The 24065-nt window shown below is 41.6% G+C and overlaps 3 long non-coding RNA genes across 3 annotated transcripts; all 3 read left to right on the forward strand.

Moving 5' to 3' along the window:
• Positions 1-7305: 7305 nt before the first annotated feature.
• On the forward strand, positions 7306-10819 carry LOC111254215 (uncharacterized). Its single transcript, XR_002674972.2, has 3 exons — positions 7306-7865; positions 8114-8267; positions 10659-10819. It is a non-coding gene; the product is annotated as an uncharacterized LOC111254215 (long non-coding RNA).
• A 5861-nt stretch (positions 10820-16680) lies between these two features.
• On the forward strand, positions 16681-17468 carry LOC147754615 (uncharacterized). Its single transcript, XR_015317357.1, has 3 exons — positions 16681-16822; positions 17040-17118; positions 17358-17468. It is a non-coding gene; the product is annotated as an uncharacterized LOC147754615 (long non-coding RNA).
• A 268-nt stretch (positions 17469-17736) lies between these two features.
• LOC147754616 (uncharacterized) lies at positions 17737-19714 on the forward strand. The gene is made up of 2 exons (XR_015317358.1): positions 17737-18137; positions 18561-19714. It is a non-coding gene; the product is annotated as an uncharacterized LOC147754616 (long non-coding RNA).
• Positions 19715-24065: the final 4351 nt, after the last annotated feature.

Here is a 24065-nt window from a genome sequence, read left to right on the forward strand (position 1 = left end):
TCGGCGTATACCGCGATACGTAGATTGATAAATGATGCATGGGTCGAAGAAATCATTCGCAATTACACTAACTTACTTTTAGCTTTTCCCGATTAAGATACCCCTTCGATTCTTTCTATTTGGGATACATTTATTAATATAGGATTATATGCAAGCCGATATTTTTCGTCTCGTTGAAGTTTATAGATTAAAATTATCAGATATTAGTTAATTTTGCTTAGTTGTTTTCAATGGGCCATATATGTACTCGGTACACGCAATTCAACATTAAATTGCTAGCTTCAAATTAAGGAGAATTAAACTAATCGCACTTCAATTCAATTCAACTTAATTCGAGAGAAAGTTTCATAAGTTACACCTACCATTGTGTATCCTTTTGGGAGTAAATGGCTGTTTCAGAAGAGGAAAATATTTTAACGTGTTCCCTAATCTCTACCGAAACCATTTGTCGATTGTGTATACAAATAGATGTCCACCGGTTTAATAAGTTGCCAATGGTAAGTAAACGATATACTGTACTGTAAAAATACTTCGGAACTGATTAATACAAAACATTCAGTGCCTGCGGTGATCTTGTCGTACTCCACTTCACTTCATAGTAGTCAGTGACCGTATAAGCAAAAGCGATTTTTCATCACTGCACGAAACTTCAGAAATGAAAGCCTATTATCGTACCAATTACAGATTACGATTTAGCATTGGACTATAGCGTAGGCCTATCGTTGCCGTAAAATGCTTGCTCATCACTAATAAAGCATAGGGTAGGCCGAGTTGGACTGTATAGGCGTTGTTTCGCGTTGGCTTTTTATAGTCACACTATGATCACGACAATTGGAAACAGTCATGCTTTTACGAATTACAACTCCCTTAAGGCCGCGCGTCCCACATCACCGGGTAACCTCGTAGGCCAATTTATAGTAGTCCCGGGTGACAACGAACTCTTAAACAAAGTAACACACATTCGAAAATCACTTTCGTGATCAGTCTGCAATTTACTGCCGATGAGAGCATTGGCATAGCACGGATGGCCTTAAATCGTGCCTGTTCATTAGGCTAATGAGTAATCGAGGTTTTTTAGTACATCCAGATCCAATCAAACGTGACAAAACTGTGTCTTTAAAGTAAAGTTGTACTACCCGTGTTCCATCAAAAAGCGGCTATTTATTACTAAATAATAAATAGGAGGGAGAATGCTGGTACAAAGGTACGACAAGTTGTTTACTTAGCTAGGAAAAAATCAGTCTCCAATAAACAAAAATGTAGCTCATGCAGTACAGTTAAATCTCAATAACACTGACATTGAGGTTTTTATTTTTTCGTCCGTCTGGATGAACCTCTTACACCTTTGTAAACTACATACATTTTTGTTAAAAGTTTAATTCAGGAGGTAGCGCAAAATTTTAAATAAAGTTCAACCTCATTTTCTACGTTAACGTTGAATAATTTCTTTCGACGCGGATTGCTTTTTACAACTACGGATAATTAAGTTCGAATCTGTACCACTATTCAGCTTATCTCCGATCCAGGCTGGAGACCGATCTGACTATATATCTATCGATATCTGACTAAAAACAAGAAGATCCGCTAGATTCAACAAATGCCTTGATATTGCGCGTCTGATACCTCAAGTCACCTTAGAACCTATCTAGCCTGTCAAAGCAATGATTAAGCCATAAAAACTACGCTGTTTGAACTATCTGCCATCGAAGTCGTCCTGTTTAATTTCTGCAGAGTACTTACTCCGACTTGACATTTCTGCAACTCTGCACACTGCCTTCTGACCTATGTGCTGTCTCAGGATACCTAATAACAATTCTTACGATAAGGCTCAAATCGGCCAGCATCCAAGCCCTGCTCTCATGAGAATGAACATCGTTCTGGGCTTCTGTCATCGAAAACCTTCCACCAAGTCAAAGTTGAGCTTTACAATGCCCTCCAGTTTAACAACAGACCTAAGATTGTACAATTAGCTCAGAACGAAACCCTAATAAATTGTCAGTATGCTTTCTGTGAGATTACGCTATGGGAGTACGCAACAACAGCTTAGTTGATGGTACCCGCGTTTCGGCGGCTTATATTCTTTTACTGTTGTCAGATGTGCGTATATAAATTATTTATATTATACTAATATTGAAGTTCACACCTGCCGACTGTCAGGGTTTACCAGACAACGACTTCATCAATAATAAACATCGCCCCCAGCTGAATCGTACTTCATTTCCCAGAGCAATACCAGCAGCAAGTAACTAATATCATGGTAAACAATAGTAATCGTAAATCAGATAGACGATTGATTTTAAGTTATCAAAGTGCCAGGTAATTTTAAGAAAATCGTTCCATTCTTGAAAATAAGCTAAGCCATCGGCGACATTAAAAGTTCACGTAACTCACTGTAGCTTTTAATTGCATCTATTGATAACGATCGCTCAGTTAATGGTCGAATGCCCCCCGTCCTCTGGTTCTGGGTATTTTCGCTTCTTCATAGAAATATAACTGCTATATAGTTGTGTATTTTATTAGCAATAGTTAATGGTGCACTGAAGCCTAACGGTTATCGATAATACAAAAAAACAGTCTGAGGAGCATTTGTATGAGATGTCCTACGCCAAGGTTCTATGCCGAAAAAAATTAAGCCTTCAAACATGACAGGATGACTAGTACGTTTAGCATCCTCTATGCACAAACATTCATACGATGAGCTGGTACGTTTAGCGATGTATTTCTCTGTATGTATTGATTTTTTAAGCGTTAGTAGTATGTATAAAATTGCTATCAGCTGCTACTGATAGAGCATTGTTAGCTTACTTCTCAATATATGTTTTCGCTAGCAATACCAAGATGTAAAACAGCTTGTGTTCCTAGCAAATTAGCTAAATCTAACTCGTTATCTGTCCCAGAGTCAGAGTGCCTATTACTCCAAGCATTGCATCACAGGAGACAGCGTCGGTTCTACGAACCTAATTCAACACTACCTTAAAATTGTCGCGCAGATAGTATTTTTTTCTGCTGCGAAATTTTTGGTAACTTCAAATGATACAAGCTTTTGTGACCTCTGTTCATCGTGGCGAGACCACTTTGTTTCACCTCAGATACAACGTTTGAGGGTGATTTCAACTGATGCTTTGCACCTGATCGTGGATGGAAACTGCCAGCGGTCCGCGTAGAACGCGATGGCCAAGGGACAAAGACTAGGTTTAGTATAATAGAGTGGTTCCATTTCGAACGCGACTGTGAGTGCAGTGGGTGAGCTTTTAGCAGTGGCTGCATAAGCTGGTGGGCAGCAAAAGGGGAGCGAACGGGCAGTAAGCGACCCAAAATGACGAGGCCACACATTCAACGTGAATTCCTCAATGAAGTGTCTGCTTGAAGTACAGGAAAGGAGGTTTGTATGCACTATCAGAGCAGAATATGTTTAGGTCAGTCGAGCTAACTTAGCCGACAAAGCAGCTCGTTCAGTATCTGCTATTGAAGGAGATCTAATGTTGCATCCGACAGCGATAGGTCTCTCAGTTCTATGTTCTACTTTGTCGACAGGAGGAGCTGGGAAGCATTGCTCAAGGAAGATTCACTCCGGGGGGCTTTGCCTCGCCCACGAGCGTTAATATCTCAATATGCAACGAAGTTAGGGAGGACAAATTAATTCCCTATTAACTAGCATTAACCTCTCTGCCTGACCTATGTAACGCAGCGCCGACTATGGCACTCGGGAGAAAGACTTCGAACAAGCACGGAATTACCAAAATAGATCGAGCGTTCTAATGTATATAAAGCCTAAATACAGTAGTATTTAATATTGTGGTTGACCGGTACGGTTTAATACCTGTTGAAAATTTGGGTTCTTCTCAAGGGTATGAATACAACAGGAGCATGTCAATCGAGCAGCTAGAAATATGTTAAGCACAAGTGAAATTATCAATTTCGTTTACTCTTAAGGATACAAATTCATATTATTCGTATTATATAATTAGTATTACTAATGGTACCCATGATGACAGCAATGGATTTGCACACCAGTTTTAGACCGGTACAACTTCAATTATTATATCGCACGTTGATATATGGTTCTTTTAAGAAGTTGAGTCTGCTAAGTTTTTATGATCTGAAACGATTTGAGCGCAATTTCTCGCTTGCGTTAGCGACCGCGGGCTTTTTTTTATTGGGGTAGCTGTTAGTGTCGAAGTTGTTTTTTTTTAGCTATTTAGACTACTTGTACTATCGCGACAGACGATGCTACCCTCTCTACAGTGGGCGTCCTTTTTCAGCTATAATTCTACTTTTACAAGTTAAACTGTGTTCCGCCTATTTCTCCATTTGCTTTTCCGCGTACTTCGCAAGCAGCTTGTACAGTCGGTGCGAATCTTTATAAGTTTCAACGCGCAACACATTGCGATAACGGCAGGCTTAGGAGGACCTATCGCTGTTTAGGCAAGGAAACGTACTAAAGTCTGAAAGGGGGCGTTTCCAAAAGGTGTTCATACCCTAAAGCCAGAAGGCCAAAATAAGGACTGAAATCTCTTATAATTAATACACGAACTACGAGGGGATATTGGGGTAGCTGCACGGAATCAATTTTGGACATGTTAAGGGGTGGGGAGTATAGTGACGTTCAAACTGGCCAGACAAGTTGAGGCTGATCATTCATATATAGGTAGGCCATCCTTAGTTCGGTGGTCCACTCACCCCAACACTGCTGTAGTTAAAGCAAGAACCGTAAAGTCTTTGGTACCTTCAGTAACGACCGTTTACTATTTTTAATATTATTTATGGCTCCATTGAAAGTAAGACCGTTAAATATAGCTGGGCTGTATCGAATGCTGCAACGCCCCTCGCAGGACGACCCCTTTGTCTTACCCTCAGTTTCTCTCATAATACGTAACTTTATCACTTGGTGTATCTATGAATCGGATTTGACTACGCTCACATGTGGTGTTCCATAAAAATTTTCTGGCGGACATTGCATATAATTCCCCAGTCGATAGTTCTTGAGGCTTCTATTTTTCCACCATCGCTTAAGGCCTCGTAAGGGTAAACGCGGTACTCCAGCGTTCTGCAAAGTGTGCCAGCTTGGTGCTTCCCTTTTTAAGCAAAACTCGCAGTATGACATTCTCTGCCAGCGCTTGAACGGTCGTGCTTTCTGCGATATTTACACGTGCATCACCTGTTGCTGAGGTAGAGGAAGCGCCTTCGTTGTAACATTAGTTGATGTCGCGAAGGGCACTGACACCATCTTTCGTGTCTTTTTATAATCATTTTATTGTCGCTTGCGATCGGCTCAAATGTATTTGCTGCTCAACTATCGACACTGGTAACCCATTCGTCAATGACCACTAAGTAACACGTGGAACTGTACAGGGCTTGGCGATTTACGTTATCCTCTAGATTAATATACTGCCTCTGCGTAGCAGCGTCTCAGAAAACAGGTTGCATGCCATTTGTTTTATTGGCTACCCGACCTGTACAAAACAGATCTGCAAAGCTTCGCTTAACGTATATATCTGTGATCTTACAAGGGAACTGGCAAATATCGCGCGTAGCTATGATACGCTTAGCCTTTCTGTAAACATTATAAAATAATACTGTTTTCTTATTGAACCTAGCTATACCCCACCAATCTGGCGCACAACTCAATCAATCTTGTTGAAACAATGGTTCAGTTAAGTCCATTCACAACTTAACATTTGAACAAATGTTAAATCGAGGTAGACATTTCCTTAGATGACGTCCAACGTACTATGCTGGCTTTACTTCATACGGCCTCGTCGTCTTCGGGCTAAGAGTTTTTCCTGTAACATACTTCTGCATTTTGATAGATTACTTCTTGAAGCGATAGTTCTATAAGCGATCTATACGAAGCGATAGCTACTGTGATTTGGATCAGAGTTTTAATATGATATCAACGGTCCACCACGATGTCACTCGGATCGTCTATCATCAGGATACTCGAAAATCGAGCCTTTTTAATGGAATTGACATTATTTCATAATTATATATACTGCAAGCTATTTAACGGATGTACGACACCGTCAGTTTTCCGGATTAGAAGTGACCGTTAACCGTGCATAGGCATTACGTGGAAACGTCCTGAGCTATCATCACAGATTAATTCTGGATTCCTCGCCACTTTCTATCCGCTGTATATAAAAGCACAAAATAATCCCATCAAAGTCACTACGATTTGTTGAGCACCGCGTATAGTCAATTTATAATAGGATAGATGTGTTGTTGTGTGATTCCTGGTTGATTTCAGTGCTTTCAGACCGACTCGGCCTTTGAGCTTGTGTTTAAATTAAAAAAAAAAAAAAAAAAAGTTAAAAATTAAATGGAATTGAAAATTTCGAGCACTGCAGGGCTTCTGGCAAATCAACGCTCATCATTTCGTTGATTTATTTAAGTCACGCCCTGACCAGATTTAGCACCACAGACGACATATTGCTAAAACAAGGCAAAGTAGTATATCAGTTGGAAAAACGACGATAATATACGAGCTTTTTAAACGCTCATATATAAACACTAATAGAAACGCATCTTCTCTTAGTTAACGCGCTGTACGCGTCTGCCCCCGAGTGCGCTATTACTTATTACACAAGATGCGATGAAGAATTACGGATGCAAACAACTTGAAGTTCGTAGTAAAAGAAAACTAATCAAAAACAATACAATAGATCCTGTGTAAGAGAAAAAAAATATTATTTTTATAACTAATCATAACTCTGGTATAAATAAGCGCCTATAAAGCTACGTAAACTTGTTCAATATGAAGTATTGAAAATGTTGTTGCAGATCCTATTCGCGGATACCCACAGTGTGTTTTTGTTGCATGAACTGTGAAATCTCTAATCTAAACGGCTAGAGATCTATGCCAAGATCACGGCAAGTCTCTACGGATGATGCGAGGAAAATAAAAAACAATATGTCTTAAATGCTAGATTTTCTAGTGGGGTCATGTAGAGACACTGGAAAAGCGCGGTATCTATCATACTAATGTTCGCACTTAGTGCATATGCACAACTTATTAAGTTGATGGAAGTTCGAAATGGCACATGTCCGTAATGGAAGCGAAATGAACGCATAGCTTCCATCTATTTCTTTTAATTTCGTGTTTAGTTAAACATGGCTGCCAATTAGGCTGGCCGATTTCGTGTCACATTTGAACATTTTGAAGATTCTGAGCCTGAGCCAACTTAGTCGTATTCCGGAAAAAAGTCCTATTTCTTGGCTGTTATTTTACAGATTGCATTTACAGTCAAATACGTTATATATGCAGGTATCCCAAGATCAGAGTGAGTATAAGGTTCCATTAAAACATTTAGGCGTCATATCAGTTACACGAATCTTGTCGAGTTCGCAAAATAAACTTAAGAATGGTACCAGGTGGCAACGAGCGGCATGATATATCACTATTTTCCCGGCATCTCGAATTCTTTGATTTGTCCTTTTTCACTCGTCGTTCCTTGTCGCACCCGCGACGAAAAGAAATCTCCATGGATCTTTGCGAATTTTTAATCTCTTACCCTAAAGGTTTTCAAGGTTTCCGTTGCCAAGTGTTGAAAGCGACGATGTAGATCCTCGGACAGCAATGGCGAGCTGGTTTAGGAAATATGCAAGGCGCTCGTTCTGTGTCTTTTAAGGGAAAAGGTTTTAACGGGATTCACTTGTTCTAGGTGCCCCCGTGCGAGATCTTCGAAAGAGGTCGAACAAGCTGAGAAGGGTTGCGAGGGGCAAGCAATGAGTCGATCTGATCGCTCACGTAGCCGATACTGGCTTCCTGCACCTTTCGGTGACGTGAGCAGTGAGAGCTCCTACCGCTCGCGGAGCAGAGCAACCGCAAGTACGGAAGCCAATCCACATTAAGAAGAGGCGACCTGGTGAGTACAAGTTTTTGGCCAATCCTTAATTCGTGAGCACCGCGTGGAACCGGCTAGAGTTGGTTGCACATGAAACCTTTTTCACCCGTATATCACTATGTCATCTATGTACAAAATGACTTCAGCTAATGTCCTTAGTCATCTTACTTGACAAAGAAGGCCCTTCAGTACGATGGAGGAGAAGTTGTCCCCCTAGGTTGTCTGTATAAAAGTTCGGCCGTTCCGCATGGTTATTTTTTCCTTTGTAGAACATATTTACAGGGACATCGATCTCAATCAACGTGAGCATAATCTTACCTTTTGGCACCGAAGGAAAGACTGCCTTAAAATCCAACGCAACTAGTGTTCACTCGACGTCGGCTACAGTGTCCTACACACCGTTTCTGTGGGACGTATTTTTAGGTCCGTTGAAACCTTCCAAGTAGCTATTTAAATTTAAAATTAGCAAGCCGTAGAATAGCTTATAATAAATGTTCATGTTCGTTCTATCGCGGTACGTTTGGACCGCTTTTTCCTTCAAACATCACTTTCTGCACTGCGCTGGAAGTGTGCCTGAACGTAAACATTTATTAAATTGTAACATACAGCACGACTGGGTGCAAGAATGACTTGCGCCAATTGAGATCAAGTAATAGACCGAGTAAATGTGACGAGTAGTAGACACTGGGAGAAAGCAACGATTCCTAGTGCTAGACATTGCTATTATTGCTTTACTGCACCTCCTTGTAGCATGCGATCAAAAGATTCTACCTCTGAGTGAAAAAAGCTTCCCGAGATAGGAAAAATTGTTTACGTAAACGCGGGAGTGAAAAAGGGTGCGCCTTAGGGGGCAGGCCGTCGGTTTCTCTCAAACTTTATCGGCCCGTTTTCATAGGACTCATGTTGGGCCTAGTTCTACTGAAAGCGCATAAAATCTAACTAATGCCTACCCAGCTTTTAAGGTATTAATGCTACATTTTGATTTCCATTTATTACAAATATGCAAATGATTTAGCTTTAGGTAAACAATATAAAAAGTCTGAGCCTCTTAATCCAACTATGTGAAAATAGAGTGGAGCGGTTTTAGTACGAATTGTCATGATTGTCTGTGAGGATAAGTTGGTGCTCTGTCGGGTGCAAAACTGCATTTAGTAAAAGCTCGCCAAGGTTTCATCCATAGTTTTGTGATCATTGCTGAAAATTGGAGGAAATCTTTCAGGATGTGCGTGTTATCCGAAATGTTCATTTCGACAAAAACCATGGGCGCCGATGAAAATTACTTTAAGGGACTATTTCAGGATCTGCCTCGATTGTCTTATCACCGACAGCTATTAGGAGCAGAATCTCCTTCTGACCTCTGGCACGCCTGCTGGTGCGGTGAAGAAACGGTCTGGTGTCCTTAAGGAAAAGTTGAGACCCTTTCAAAATTCAGAAATACTTTCACGCTCACAGCAGAACTCCAGATGGTGATGATTATTTAGATTCCGCTTCGAAGCCCGCCAATTACATATATACCTATGACTCACAGCAGTTGCACCGATGTAAGGAACAAAGCGAATGTAGGCGTTTTCAGCCTTGACGGAACTCCTGTCAGGACATCATCGACTGTCTCATAGTTGCAATACCTCGGAAGAACTTGAACGCACTTGGAATTGATTGCTTTTTGGTCAGAGTGAGCATGGACAAATCGTACGATTGCTTAATTATCTTAACTGGAAGGTCTAACTACAATTTTTACGCACATTAATGTTCAGACATCAAAGGTTGTCCAGACATACTCAAGCCATCCGATTGATATAAACTAAGCTTGATTGATATAAGCTTTTATAAACTAAACAGTATCGATGTGTGAGGAAGAAACGCATGCGACCTAAGTACGGGTTAAACCAGCAAGTTAATCTGGCTCCAAGCTGTGACGCTTTTGAATATCTTTTCAGTTGGTATACATAGATATACACCTTGTTTGACGTATGTTCGACCACACTATCGTATACTCCTATATTTATTCCTAACGACATGAAACGAGTTATATGTATAGTAAATGCCGTTTAATCTCGAAACTTCGTATGAAGTTTCGCATCCTTATGTCTACTACTTGGAGCGATTTATAGGAGCGACGCAATGTCAATTAACAACCACTACAAAAGATACAACTTGTAATTTACAAGCTCTTATAGACAATTAACTATAATCATGCCGCCTAAAGGTCTTACTCAATAATGCCACATTTACCTTTTAAGTAGTCTATTTCGAATATTACCGAATATTAAATCCGATATCGCCGTTGAGCATTCGATTACGGTTAGTATCTACTCTGAAATACGTTAATTGATTCAACGAATAAAATATCTGATACCTGAACAACGATAAATCCGAAACAATTACAATGAAGAGTTTATTATTAACAGTTATCTAATAACTGTTTTTGATAAACTCATAATAATTTTGATTAAAGTGTTCAACTAATTACTAAATAAACATCCCTAACAAGCGCATTTTTATCTAGTATTTCCCACACTAAAATGGTTCACATTGTAACTTGCAATTGATATTTTCTAAGTAGAAGGGGTTCCCACGGACGCGTCAGCTTTTCTTATCCTGTCGTTTTTTTTTTTTTTCCCGCTGCTTGAGGATCCCCCTACCTAAATTATCACTACCTATTTATTAACTACTAAACTACCTAAATTAAGGGTGTACGCGCCTGCTACGAGGCCTACCAGTAAGATTAGATAAAGCTTGCTTTTGCTCCACTAACTCATACAGTAGAGTTACTAATTAATACAGTATAGGAAGCATATATATATATAATTTTAGGAGAACTGGCAACGTCTACGATTTACCGCCACTTTTCGACCCTGGTAACTTTCGACTCACGAACATCGAAGAGCAGAGCTGACATTAACATAACTATTGCTGATCCTGAGGTAGAAATGAGCGCACTGTTTTCCTAACAATTTCTTGTCTTCTTGCGAAAAGCACACATTGCACGATAAGTTGTGATCAAATAAAGAGACGTCTATAGCGTTTACCTAGTTTATTTTTAATTCTTAGCAAAAAAATATATCGCCATTGTCAACTAAACACTATCATCCGCATTTAGAATTTTTCTGTCAGTGCCCACAGCAGTGAATGTTCGTATAGCCATGTTGCTATGGCTTACATCTATAAAAAAAAATCCCACGTCCACACGCCGAACGGTGATTTTTTTTTATTGAACAAAAGCCGGAAGTTCCATTTTTTTGGTAAACTGAGTTGTTTTTTGTGGACTTTAAGTGAACGAAGAATCATTCCAAAGGTCAAAATTCATCAAAAGCGGTTTGCATTTCTATAATATATAAAGTATAAGAGAAAAAATTATCATGTATTGATTAAATTTAGTCTGTTATCTTGGTCTTGAACAACAAACTAGATCGAACGGATGCGGTTTAAACGAGGTCCGTTTTGTCGACTCTGCATCTAATTTAGTTCATAATTATGTATAAGTTGCTTAATAACACCAAGTTTTCCCCGCGCTAAATAACGCCTTCCGTTTTTGATGGCAAAATCCTTGTCCTACTAACCTTCTTAAGCCAGTAATTGCCAAACAGTAGCGCTTTGCCATGTTACAAGCATTATCACACAGCTATGGTCGCGCAATCTGAATCGGAGATCAAGAAAAGAGAGAAACACAAAACGAGAGGAAGATCGTTGCTTACACGAACGGTTTCGAATACGACGTTTTATGTATTGGGATTTGTAGTTCACGCTATATAAACACCGCGATGGCTTTGCGTCATGCTGAGTATTACCAATATATTTAGCTGCCGCTAGACAGCCAAAATGTGGCGAACATTTATATTAAACCCTTTTCATCCCGTCCGCGAGACAACTAAACTCTAATCGCAGTTGCTTCGGATAGGGTTAAGCAATCGTTACCTTATTGGTTTTCTGTTCTTTTTAGCTGTACCTATATCATAATCTCGAAACAAAGTTACCTACCGTACTGACATATTTGCCACTGTTGAATACGTACTACCGAACCGCACGCTTTCGAAAAATCTATACATTTTCTCACGAGAACATTTCTCCGAGCATGATACAGATAGCTCACCATGTAAACCCGTTAACGATTCACCCTCTCGTCACGGTGCAACCGGAGCGTCGAATGCATTTTACACCCCCCTTCATAGGGTCTGCTAGCCCCGCGTTCCCGCAATGACGCCGACTAGGTTACTTCCTTTGCTCACTCGGTAGGTTCTGGCTTCCAACGCTAGGTAAAACCGACTGTCCGCTCGCCGCCACTACACCTGACACGCGTACACGCGCAGGATAGGGTTGATTTGCTTGCTTAGGCAACCCTCATTGCTCAACGTGTGTGCGCGCGTTTAGTATCCAGATGCCTACTCAGATGGGTCGCTCGTTGCATCGTACCAGGAGCCTAAAGGTGGTATTCCTCCGGGAGTCGGTACGCGGAGGTTGCCTTCCACCCTTTGGCAAAAGCGTCGACCAGGCAGTACTAACCCGTTGAGTTGGCGCTGCTGCTACTGTCGCCGCGGCTGCCGATGGCGAAGAGGACGGTCGCGGCTGCAGAGATGCGGTCGGCAGGAGTTGAAATAGGCCTGAAGTAGGAGTCGTAGTAATGGCAGTACTCGACCAGACGCAGCAGTAGAAAAAGTAACGGTGGTACCAACAGCAGCAAGTCAAAAAGCCTCAAATTGAGCTATAAATTCACAGGCTCACAAGAAGCGGCGCTGAAGTCTTTTGAGCGCAAATAGAGCTACTCACTGTTGTGAGGGAGACGGAAAAAGGATAAAATAGGAAACGTTCAGTATGTGTTGAGACGGAAACGAACAGAAGGACGCAAATGATTCATACAAATTCCTTAAGCCACGAGACGATTACGCTAGATAACGTACTTGCAACGCTGGATACCTGTAAACGATACTTGCTACATATAGTAATCAACCTGCAACGAGTCGTGCAGAAATGACAAGTTACAAGGATTGCAAAAATAATACCTTTGCACCAATTGTTTTACTACGCGTGTTTATACGATTTTGAATTGTATCGGCGATAATCATGTGCATAGATGGAAAATCTTATGTTGGTATGTTATATATGGATTTTATTTTGTGTGTAAGTTAGAATATAACTGTAATATTAAGCCATAATGTCTTGGCCTGTTGTGATTTGGCCTATTCAGTAATGACCAGTACTACATACGTACAATGTCTGGCCGTTTCTATCATGTATTTTCACACACACCTACATGATTTCTACCAAGCATTCAAACTGGACTCCACCCAATATTACCCTATCGCCTTTTTCCAGCCTAAACTAAACTCCAACCACCGAACTATTATAGATGCGGTCCAACTCGGTCTGAGTTCGAGTTCCAAAGCCTAACTCGTTGCAGTTGCTCTAGCGTGATGTTATTCTATTCCTGGTACTTGATTACAGTTAGACTTATCTGTTCGTTAAGTTTTTCTATTAAGATGGATCAGTAAATCAGATATTTTTGTCCGAGTCGTGTTGTCAGGTTAGTGCATTCTCCCATTACCCTGCTTCGCCAGGCAGATTATATTGCTACTTTGATTCCATTATCTTGCGTAGACTGACAGTATCGTTTCCTAGTCGTCCCGTAACTTTGTAGCAGACGGCCCATAACTCTCTTTCAAAGCAGTCTTTATGGCACTGCCGCTTTATTTTTTATTCCCTTGCAATTCTCTCGCTATCTGCGGACGAAAAAAGAAAAACAAAAACACTAAGTTCCATGTAAACATAATAAGCGATGCAATAATATGGATATTTTTCAAAAATTGTCAACGATTTTTGGCCTTAGTGGCATAGAACATTAAATTTTCTTTCGAAAAAACTAAAAAACCTTTGCATTTGGCCTTACAGGCTGTTATAGATCCCTAATTGTTGCTAATAAAAGTGTCCTCTGTGTTACATTGGAATCTCAATAAACTATTCAATATTTTCAGAATTAAACAGATTTTTTCCGGATATGCCGTTCTCGTTATACGTCCTTTTGTCAACTCAAGCATACAAAAAAATCGCTAAAACCGTTAGTACGGATGACTCATGTATACAAGGCGTTCCAATGCCTCCAGTGAATTCGTTTAAATCGGAAGAAATTTAAATGCATCTAATAAAGCAGGGATTTTATAAATATTGTCAAGAAATATCAAGTACGGTAATTTGTTTATTTAAATTCGTGTTAGGAACGAATGGCTGAATTAACGCAATTGTAATACATGAAACTATCAGAGCAATAAAAGTAAGCCTGTCTTACAGTGAGAGATTGCTTATTATGGCAGTTTGGTATGATCTTGATGAGGTTTTTGTGACAAGCCTGAGAGGCTATTTACACAAGACTGTGCCTTACACGTAGACTAAAATGCTTTCTATGAAAATAAAGCTGAGCCCAGCAGCATATTTGTCATGATTTTTTTTCTATTGAGGATATCGAAGCATCCTGAATTGTGCATGCATAGATACAAAACTTTAAAAATTTAATAGTCCGAAGTTCGGACTATTAAATATAGATACGAAACCCTCCAAGACATAGCAGTTTTGTTTATTCCACCACTTCGACTGTTTATTGCTACCGTTACTATATTTTCCGTTATTAGGATCATCGAGATCCTCCTTAGAGATCATCTCCATATGATTCCTCTTTTCTCTGGTGTTGACAGTTCGATTTGGTTGTTACTCATATCTGCCTTGGTTCTTATCGAGCTCTTCGCCTTTCAAAACCCTTGTATAGGAACATATATACGTCCGCTTGCTTTCGGTCGTGACGCGACCTATAGAGGACGGGAAAGAATGAGAATAATTGGAAATCTAAGCGAAAACTGGCAGTACATCCATCAAACCAAATTGCGCCATCCATCAATACAATATACAACGCGACTACCTGCTGTGAGACGCTTGTACTCCCCATCTCAGAATAGGCTTGCACTGATCGTTCATGTGGGTGTACGTTCTCCATGTCGCAAGTGTGTGTATAAGAAAAATCTACTCCCGTCGATACTCATACATAAATGCATAGAATATCCTCAGATAGCGGTCAGGGGCTAAGCATAACAATGTATACCGGCCTAGGAATAATAACTTCTGACTAAGAGATATCATTGTGCAACAGATTAGATCGTACGACGACGCCGCAACTGCCAGTCACCAAATCTCACGTGGGATGATAGTGGCCCTTTGTTCCCAAAGTTCTTTTAAGGTTAAGCCTAATATTCTCGTGTCGCGGTCACGTAATACCAGCTGTCAAGCCAGTCTGAGTGCTAATGTATCCAATCGAAAATGCTCTCTAAATGTCTTTTATCTTCATTAGATGCAAAACGAGGTAATCCGTACGCTGTGTCCAAAAGGACGCTAACGAAACAACTGGAAATGACACCTCCATACGTCGATTCATCTATCCAGATTTGGTTGCGCCAAATCCAAGATAGAACGACTAGAAATTGAGCCTTGTTTGAACGTATGTACGTATCCTAAGCTTTAAGGATTTTTAGGGAATCGTTTAGAGAGGTGTGAAGAAGGCACGGTAGCGAGTTTGGGCACTGCAAGGGGCCCCATGGCTCGCAAGCTTACCGCCCCGACAACCCTATTTTCACTAGGCCAATGTGTGGGTGTACTCTACTAAATAAATGGTGATAGAGACTACCGGAGCTGAACGATGGAAGACTCAATGAGAGAAGTCCCTCCCCAGAGGGCTATTATTATTTACTTTTATTATTATTATCTACACCTTTCTTCCTCACCCCCAGAGCGCCCTCGTTTCTGCTGCCGACTCTCCGCCGTTTCAGTTCCCTTCCTCATCAGAGCTTTCACCGCGTGCTTCTTCTCCTCCTCCTCCTCCTCAAAGAGCGCCTTCTAGAGCCTGTCTATGGATCGTTTCGAACTCTTACCCCTACTATCTTTTATGCTACTGTTGTTTTCTCTTCATACCCCTAAGGACAATATCTCTTTAGAGAAAATCAGATCTCTTGCGCATCCTGTCCTGATCTGTTTGTCTGTTCCCCTGACGGGGCATAAACTGAAAGGGCAACGTATGTCAGCCATTTGCCTACCCAGTTTCGTCAAGTTTATTTTTCATTTTTTTCCTCTGGTCAGTCTAGCGGACCACTCCAAGTATACCCTTTCCCCCTTCTCTCCGAACTTGTATCGCTATCTAAAGCCATCTTCTAGTGAGTCTTCCATTCAGTTTAATAGAGGGGTGTAGGTGGCAGGGCAGGGTAGCGCAGGACAGGACAGAGCAGTCGAAGAATGGCTGCGCAGTCAAGGTAAAGGTTGGTTTGTTGCTTGGCTGGTTCTTCCTTCGGGCGGCGGTGAGCGGTGAATAACTTGATAGCTGCTGTACCTTCTGCTTTATAGAGTCACTAGCAGCCTCAGCAGTGGCTGGAGCAGCGGAGCATGGCGGTCATGTAGGTGATGGCGGAAGCAGCTGCTATTCGATAGCGGCTATCGAGGAAACAGGCAAACGCGGCCAGAGTGCCACTGCTAAAGGAGTGCCGAACTAAGGTGAAATGTGGTGTTAAGTAAAAGACGCCTTATTGATTCGTTGGGCCCGGCTGGGTTTCTCTGTTGAAAGGGTTGTGGAGATGAAAGCCGACGGGCGGGGGGGGGGGGGGGGGGGGCTGTAGCCTCTCCCTACAAGGTGACATCCTGAAGAAGCGGATAGGTGGGCGCAGGCTGCGCTATTATGGAGCAGGCGAGAGAAAAATCAGGGACTAGCGCGAATCGTGTCTCTTAAGTATCCTGTGTGTGCAAAAGTAAATGGTACACAAGACAAAGGGGGAGTGACGTCAAGGACACTCCTGGGACGCTTCGACGCGACGATGACAACACCCGAATGACGAAACAACCTAGGAAACTAGGCTTATTTTGTAGCGCCTATTGCACGGCGTGCAGCAGGCTCGTACCTCAGTCACAGAGTAATTGGCACTACCCGTTCAGGGTGGTAAAATTTCAAATGCCTAGAGGTAAGACTTCAGTAGGTAACGCTTTAAGCTGCTTTAATATACTTATCGCCTCGGAATAAAGCAATAGACGATTTTGCACACGAAGTCTGTAGAAGATCAACTATTTCTTTAGACACTGTAAACTCAAAAAATCAATCGAGCTAACAATTAATTGTGTAGTCGTAAATAATGGAACTATTTATAGCTTATATTAGAAGGAATTTTGTTTTTGTTTCAGTGGCTCCGATATTGTGCTTTGTACACTGGTCTGATAGAACGTTTTTGTATTGGACCATGTATCGACGAGCAAAAATAAGGTAAAATAAGGAAACAGCATGTGTCGTGACCTGTTCAGAAACTTCTAAGGATAAACACGTTTTTTAAAGGTTTCCAAAAAAAATGCTCAAGACATATGTACGTCCTGCATTTTCGTGTCTTGTTCTAGTTTATTATTACTTTGTCTAGTAAACATAATAAAATTCACGTATACTACACATGCAGTCATTTAATACTTAGCAGTAACTCTTTTCGAATACAACGGAAGTACTTTTTCCAGCCTGGTGCCAATGGCCGCTCGCCGTTCACCCATAACAACTTACACACCGTCAACGCTTGGAGATGGAGCGCGTTCTGTGAGGCGTGAAAGGTCTGATCTTTTCCGCGGTTGCAACGCTGCCCCCGCAATTTCAGCTACCTGTTCTGCGGCTGTTTGGCAAAGGACACTCACTGTCTACCTAAGCTCGTTTGATGAATCTGTGGCCCATCGTTACACACGCGTGCCCAATCTGCACCTGTCTCTACTCGAGAGCGACCTGCTGCTTCCTCGACGGGCGGCTTAGGGCTAGTTCAAGGTTCCTTCTTTCGCTAGCTTCGCCTTCACTAGATCTGCTGTTGAATCAGATTCATGTGCGACGTGGAAGAACTGTAACGCCTAGAGCTCGCCATAGGCCTCACACGAGTTACTGTTAGAATGGACTAACCTGGCGAATACACGATGGTGTAATTAACAATTAATTCGAGTAAAGCGCAACGCATTAATTCTATTGCTAAGCCCCGGAAAGAGGGGAAAGGTATCTAGCGGACACTGCACATTTGCACACTGCATCTCGCCGTATTTTCCACTCGAAGCTTCGTGCGGGCTCGTCCATAATCCTATTCCACGTATGCGTCTAAATCCCTTTGCAACCCGGAACTCCATCCTCACCCCACCAGACACTTTGAGATTTAGCCCACCTCACGGAATGAAAGGCAGTGCGATGCACCTGTAACTAGATCGGCATTTATAATCCATTCTAACTGAGCTAACATTGGCTATCCGCTTGTGGATTTGATACCTGTAAGCCGATTTTAACGATAAAAACTCCTAGCTTACTGTTTATTTTCGTTTAGAGTGTCTTAATAATAGAGAGCCAGTCAAAAAGTTGGGGATTAATCGGTGCACGGAAGTATATCATATTTGTTATGTGTATTCCATTGCCATCTTAGGATCTTTCGAACTGCCATCGTAAATATAATAGTTGACGGCGGTAATAATACACGTATGAGCATTCTTTTTTTCCCCTCTTTTATCGTTCCCATTATTATCTGAGTTGTATCACGTAATTTTTTCCATCAGTTTAAAGATATATAGATAGATAATTCACCGATTCCCAATTCTGGTTTTATCTAATCTCATTAAGCTTAACTTCTAGGAAAATTTTAATCTAGATAATCTTCTAAGATAAGACATCTCCTATCTAAACTTTATTTGCTGTTAAAGCGTCATATTCTAGGGGGCTGAAAGTTCGATAGCGTCTTGCTTCAGCAAAGCTTGCATAGGAAATCTTTTTTCTCATCGAGAGAAACGTACTTGAGAAGTATGAAATATTTGAACAACAAGCAACTTCGTATCGGGACCATGTCCGATGCTTTGACCGGTCATCGGCGTCGCCATCGACATCTTCATCGAAAGAAAAGATGGCCTGGGGCTCTCTAACTATCTGCTTCCCGGTGCTCGCTTGCCGACCATTCTGATCCTGCGTAGGCCGTTGGGTGATCTCATCGTCTCGGGAACGACGTGTTTAGGAGCGCTTAAATAGCTGTTTTTTTCACTTAACCACTGCATGCGGCTGGTACTTCCATTGCAAGCGACGCAGGATGTCAGCGTCTGTAAGGACAGCGTTCCTGCGGGCCTTTCATCGCGACAAAGTAACTTCCGATGTCTCGCTAACTGGATAGAAACGCGGTGATGCTTATGAAAGACAGAGAAAAACCTGCCTCAGACAATGGAAAGAGAGATACTATGGCACGTGAACATAATTATTGATACATATATATATATATATACACAGAGGCGAGGTAAAGATCCTTTGACTGTTAGGAAAAAAGTCATTACTCTAAATCTGTTAAAGTAGCTGGACGTGTATAAAGTAACAGAACAAGGAGTAGGTTTGTGTGGAACATTTTTGTCAGGGGTACCCTTATAAGCATTGTTATATTGCTAGAATGTTATGCTTCAATGCCATAGTGTAAGTGCAAGAGATGCAACAAGAACTTGCGGTTTGTAACACATGGTTTTATTGTCTACAATGTTAAAATAAGCCAGTTCTAGTTAAGTGAACAGGTAGCGCTCCTATTTTTCGAACCGTGTTGAAATAAAAAGTCAGGCATTTCAGTACGTTAGGTACGACGTGTCGAAATAAACTTTAATGATGAATGAGAGATATATGATCGCGTTTGATCCGCAGGTCTGCCAGCACTGGGTCTGGACAGAACGAAGGTAGTTGACTACTGAAATACAGAAACGTCACATATCTAAGAAGAGATACGACCGAGTCGGATCAGGCGGTATTACGCTGGTCAATTATGTTTTCCCACATACAATGCTGTAATTTTATGCTGTATTATCGAAGAAATATAAAAGAGCCCACAATATATTACGCCCATTATTGCAATATATTTCTGTATATTAGCTGCTATTCTCGCATATGTAAAATGAAGACTTTTCAGCTGTCCGTATGTTTTTTTTCCTCGTTCTGCACAGTTTCTTTCCGTATGTGCTTAGTATGAGTGAACAAATTGCTAATCTTTGGATTGTTACCGCAGTTTTTCTTGCATTGACTGTGGGTGTGTACGGGTCATAATCCTATCGTTGCAATAAAGAGATCGACGATGAGGTTTCAAATTAAAGAAGGTTCTTTCAATGCTACCGTCATAGTCGCGTTTTGATAGTAGGGACCGGTTTGGCGCTTCTGCTTCTGGGCTTCTATTCCGTTTCGCTAATACGAGACGCATTGTATTCTGTCAACAAACACATTGAACGTAGAAAGACATGTATGTCTATGTTCATCGATATTCGAGTGTGCATAATAACTATGGGACATGGTCATATGTTGACGCAGTGCGAGTATCGTTGAGGCCGGTGCATCAGTTACTACGTTTCGTTCAGCGACAAGATATTATCCCATGCCGAACGCTCGGCAGCGGCGGCATTCACCGCAATAACATTAGCAAACGATAGTACACTGTGCTACCAGCCTCTTTTCCGCTCTTTGTTAGGCGGTGTGCACACTGGGCTATCGGTCGTGACAGAATGCATATGTCATGAATATGCATAGCTTCAGATTCTCTCGCTATCTTTCTCGCTCCTCTCTGTGTGTGTCGCTTTTTATCTGATCTGATTCTACTGACTTAGTAGCTATCTAGCTAGCTAGCTAGCTAGCTAGCTGACAACACACAACAAGCATTGAATTTCGTATTATACGCTTTGGTTGATTCGGTCCGTCAGCATCCGTCCATCAAAACACTATCGCCATCACTACTCTAGCTAGCCACAACATACATATACGACCATCCTTATGGCTCCCGTGTTCCCCCTAAACGAACGTCCGACCGACCGACCGACCGACCGCCCGTCTGTAAACTCTCTTTGCCTCTAATGGGATTCCCCTGAATCGGTCCTCTATGAACCTCAATTCGTCTGTAATAATAGTGAGTGTCTGAAGGAGTGAGCAGCTTCTATTCTGTTCTGTTCTATCAATGTGCGACGAACGCGATATTTCAGTAGATGCTTTGATAGCTTGTGCTTTGCTTTCGGCGCTCCGGCGAGTGTCACCATATTGGTTTGGGTGCTATTGTTACCAAGATGCTGTCGTTGTTGTTACTGTGATTGACTCACTCGCGTAGAATCTACTGAAATCCCTATGGGGACGGCAATGATATGTAATATCACGACTGGGTTTTTGGTCTGAGACGATTGAACCGCTGTGTACTTCGTTGTACTGCACATGATTATGCCGAAGGATTTATCTGTACGATTGTGTGCGTACACTATGGTTAGGCATCGGTGAACCCGTAATGTGAAAACACGCCCAAGCATACTAAATGAATATTCTATTGACGTATTTTAGTACACGTTCTCGTAAGCGTTCAATGATACCTAACAACGATTGGGTAATTAAAATAAAGAGAAAGGCGTTTTTAGCTCTGGCGACAAAGTGATCGACTTCAAGCTCCACAGATCCCAACGACATTTCCAATAGCGGATGGACCGGTGTCTCGAAGTCCATCCACAGTGGCTGTCCTACGGACCAACGCTATTCATTAATACTGTGGCCCTTACAGCCGTAAGGGCTATCGTAAAGCAAGATATATGTGAACTATATTTGGAACTATTTGCTACACTTCCTACACTTCATTCGTTCTTCGAAAAGTACAAACGGGCACCCACATGAAGCAAACGTCAGATTGTAAGCATATATATATACACTGGAACAGTCTATCGTGGTGGGCAGGCCTTCATCTGTTACCTTATTCCTAGAAGAAATGGAAAAATAAGCTGAATTATGGGCGAATGAAAATCTGTTATTGTCCATTGCGTTTGCGTTCAACAAACCCCCATAGGAGTTGTAAACTTCTTTAACTACTCGAAACAGGTTTTAACGTACCGCCGGTAAAACATAAGCAGTTTCCCACGCACCGGAATGGGAACGTATGACCGGAAAGTTACAGCAGGGTTTTTTATGCACGTTTTAGCCGCTAAGCCGAACGTGTCAGGACCACCATTTTTCGAGTTATTCGCAAACAAACCCTATCAAACTGAAGCTTCTCGCGGACCATGAAGTCAAGGTACTTGATCACTATCACATACCGGTGGATTATTTCAAGAACGCAGGTCGTCTTCAGTTTTTCAGCAAAGAATCTTCACAGGTGGATACAAAGTCAATCGTAGAAGCTGTTGATAACCTAGAATATGCCTGTCGGCGAAAGGGAACTTTCGCTTAATGTTTATGTTCTGAGTATTGAGATGCATTGCAATGTCATCCTTCTTTTAGACGGGTATAGGCGTAAACACAAGAGTTTATTAGGATATTCTAAGAGTTGCGGTCAATCTCTGTGCGGTTAGTACGTCTACCTTTTTCTTTTTCCAGTCCAGTTGTACAGGCGCATTACCGCAAGCCTACGAAAACCGAAACAAACAATCATCTCCGCTCAATTATATTTCACTCCGTTCGCTGCAGCTGTTTGTGAATCGCTTGAGCTATACGTTTAGGCTAGTTCGAAGAAGAATCTGTGAGCACTTTAGACACGCGATTATAGCCGTGATCAAAACGAATGGCGGTTCAATTGAGTAATCAGCTCAGGTTCGAGCGAATGATTCATTAAGAAGATTTCTTTTAAACATCTATGTATATATATATATAGCGTGTCATCTTGTACGATGCTGAGGAACTATCCGGACTTCGTTTGAACGAACGCTGCACTATATATTAAGCTGAACTTTGTAATCGTCCAAATCGGCATACAGTCACCTACTGAACTAAGTGCACACCATTACGACTTGAACTGCGACAGCGAAACGCGATCCTGTGAAGTATTTATCACTGCGTTGCATTGTAACAGCGTAAAGCTGTCAGTAATTAGGAAGTGTCTCGAAACGTAAACAGGTAAATTAGGGGACATTTAACATGACGTCCTGTTAGGACTGAGCCTAAACACTCTGTCGACTAATCGCTGAACAGAATCGAATAAGTACGAATTGTTTTACAGCACCACATAGATGCATGTCCGTTAAGTTCTTAAACGTTCACTCTTAATCGTTACTCTATGGAAATTCATTGTAGATATTTGGCACTTTTGCGGCGCCTTATCCGTGCCTAGCAGGCCCTTTTCGCTTCTTATCGGAGATAAAAAAAAAAACTGTAAATCATAAACTGCTCTTCTACGCGGCTGATAAATTTGCGTCATTTACAGAAGGCTAGAGCCACACGCCGAGGGTAGGTTCCATTTTGGAGGAACCTACATGTCCAGATAGGGGAAATTCGCCTTCTGATTTCTAAATTCAGTTGACATCTATTGCTTAACGGTCAAGGGCACAAGACGCAGCGATCGACTCTTCAACCTGTGACTTGCAATTTTGTGACAGACCATTAAAACGTTCCCTCTCAAGGGCTTCATTCTCAATCAGCGGGATAATGTTCCAATCATATACGCACTGAAGTATTGGGGAATGAAAGACATAGATCCGAAACGTTTTTTAAGGTACACTCTACTGCAACCGAAGGACCTATTGGAATAACAAAACAACATGACCATGGCTCTGACACGGCGGTTGCCAATCGTTTCATCATACTAAATATCAGTGTCAAAGCCAGAATCAACCGCCAGAATGCCGCGTATTTGATTAGGATATTGCAAATGCTTATACTCGACGTTTGCTTCCATTTATAATCTCTAGTTTTCACAATAGCTTAATTTCTTTCGGGATAATAACAGTTCCCTGGGTATCCCCATCGTACTCGAGTGGTTTACGGTCGAACTTCACCCTTCTGCGGCGAGTAGGAAGAAGCTGGTCTACGCAAAAAAGCGCAAAAAGTACCAGGCAAAAAATGAAGTGTACCAGAGCTAGCTAACGGAAAAGCTGGAATCCAATTTCATTTTCTCAGCCTGTACGGATCGCCGGATGTTGTGCTTCCCTGAGTTTTTGACGGTGGAGCGGTAGCAGAAGCGTCGATGTTATATCTTGTGTCAATGGTGTTTGATTCTGGTGATATGTGGGTTTGTTGCTGCTATGAAGTTTTCTCTATCCCTTTTGGCACACTTTGTCACGTTCCCCGTTGCCGCCGTCTTTTGCTGTTCTCGACGGACGATGGCGGAGAACACAGGGTTAAAACGGGAGTCAACGAATTTCTGCGAACGCCATTGCGGTTTCGAATGCATCGTCATAAAGGAAAGCTAAGCGAAGCGTACTATTATTACATTGCCTTTGTCGATGGTTGCTCATTCT

This window comes from Varroa destructor, unplaced genomic scaffold, assembly GCF_002443255.2.
Source record: "Varroa destructor unplaced genomic scaffold, Vdes_3.0 BEIS01000007.1, whole genome shotgun sequence".
Classification (NCBI taxonomy): Eukaryota; Metazoa; Arthropoda; class Arachnida; order Mesostigmata; family Varroidae; genus Varroa; species Varroa destructor.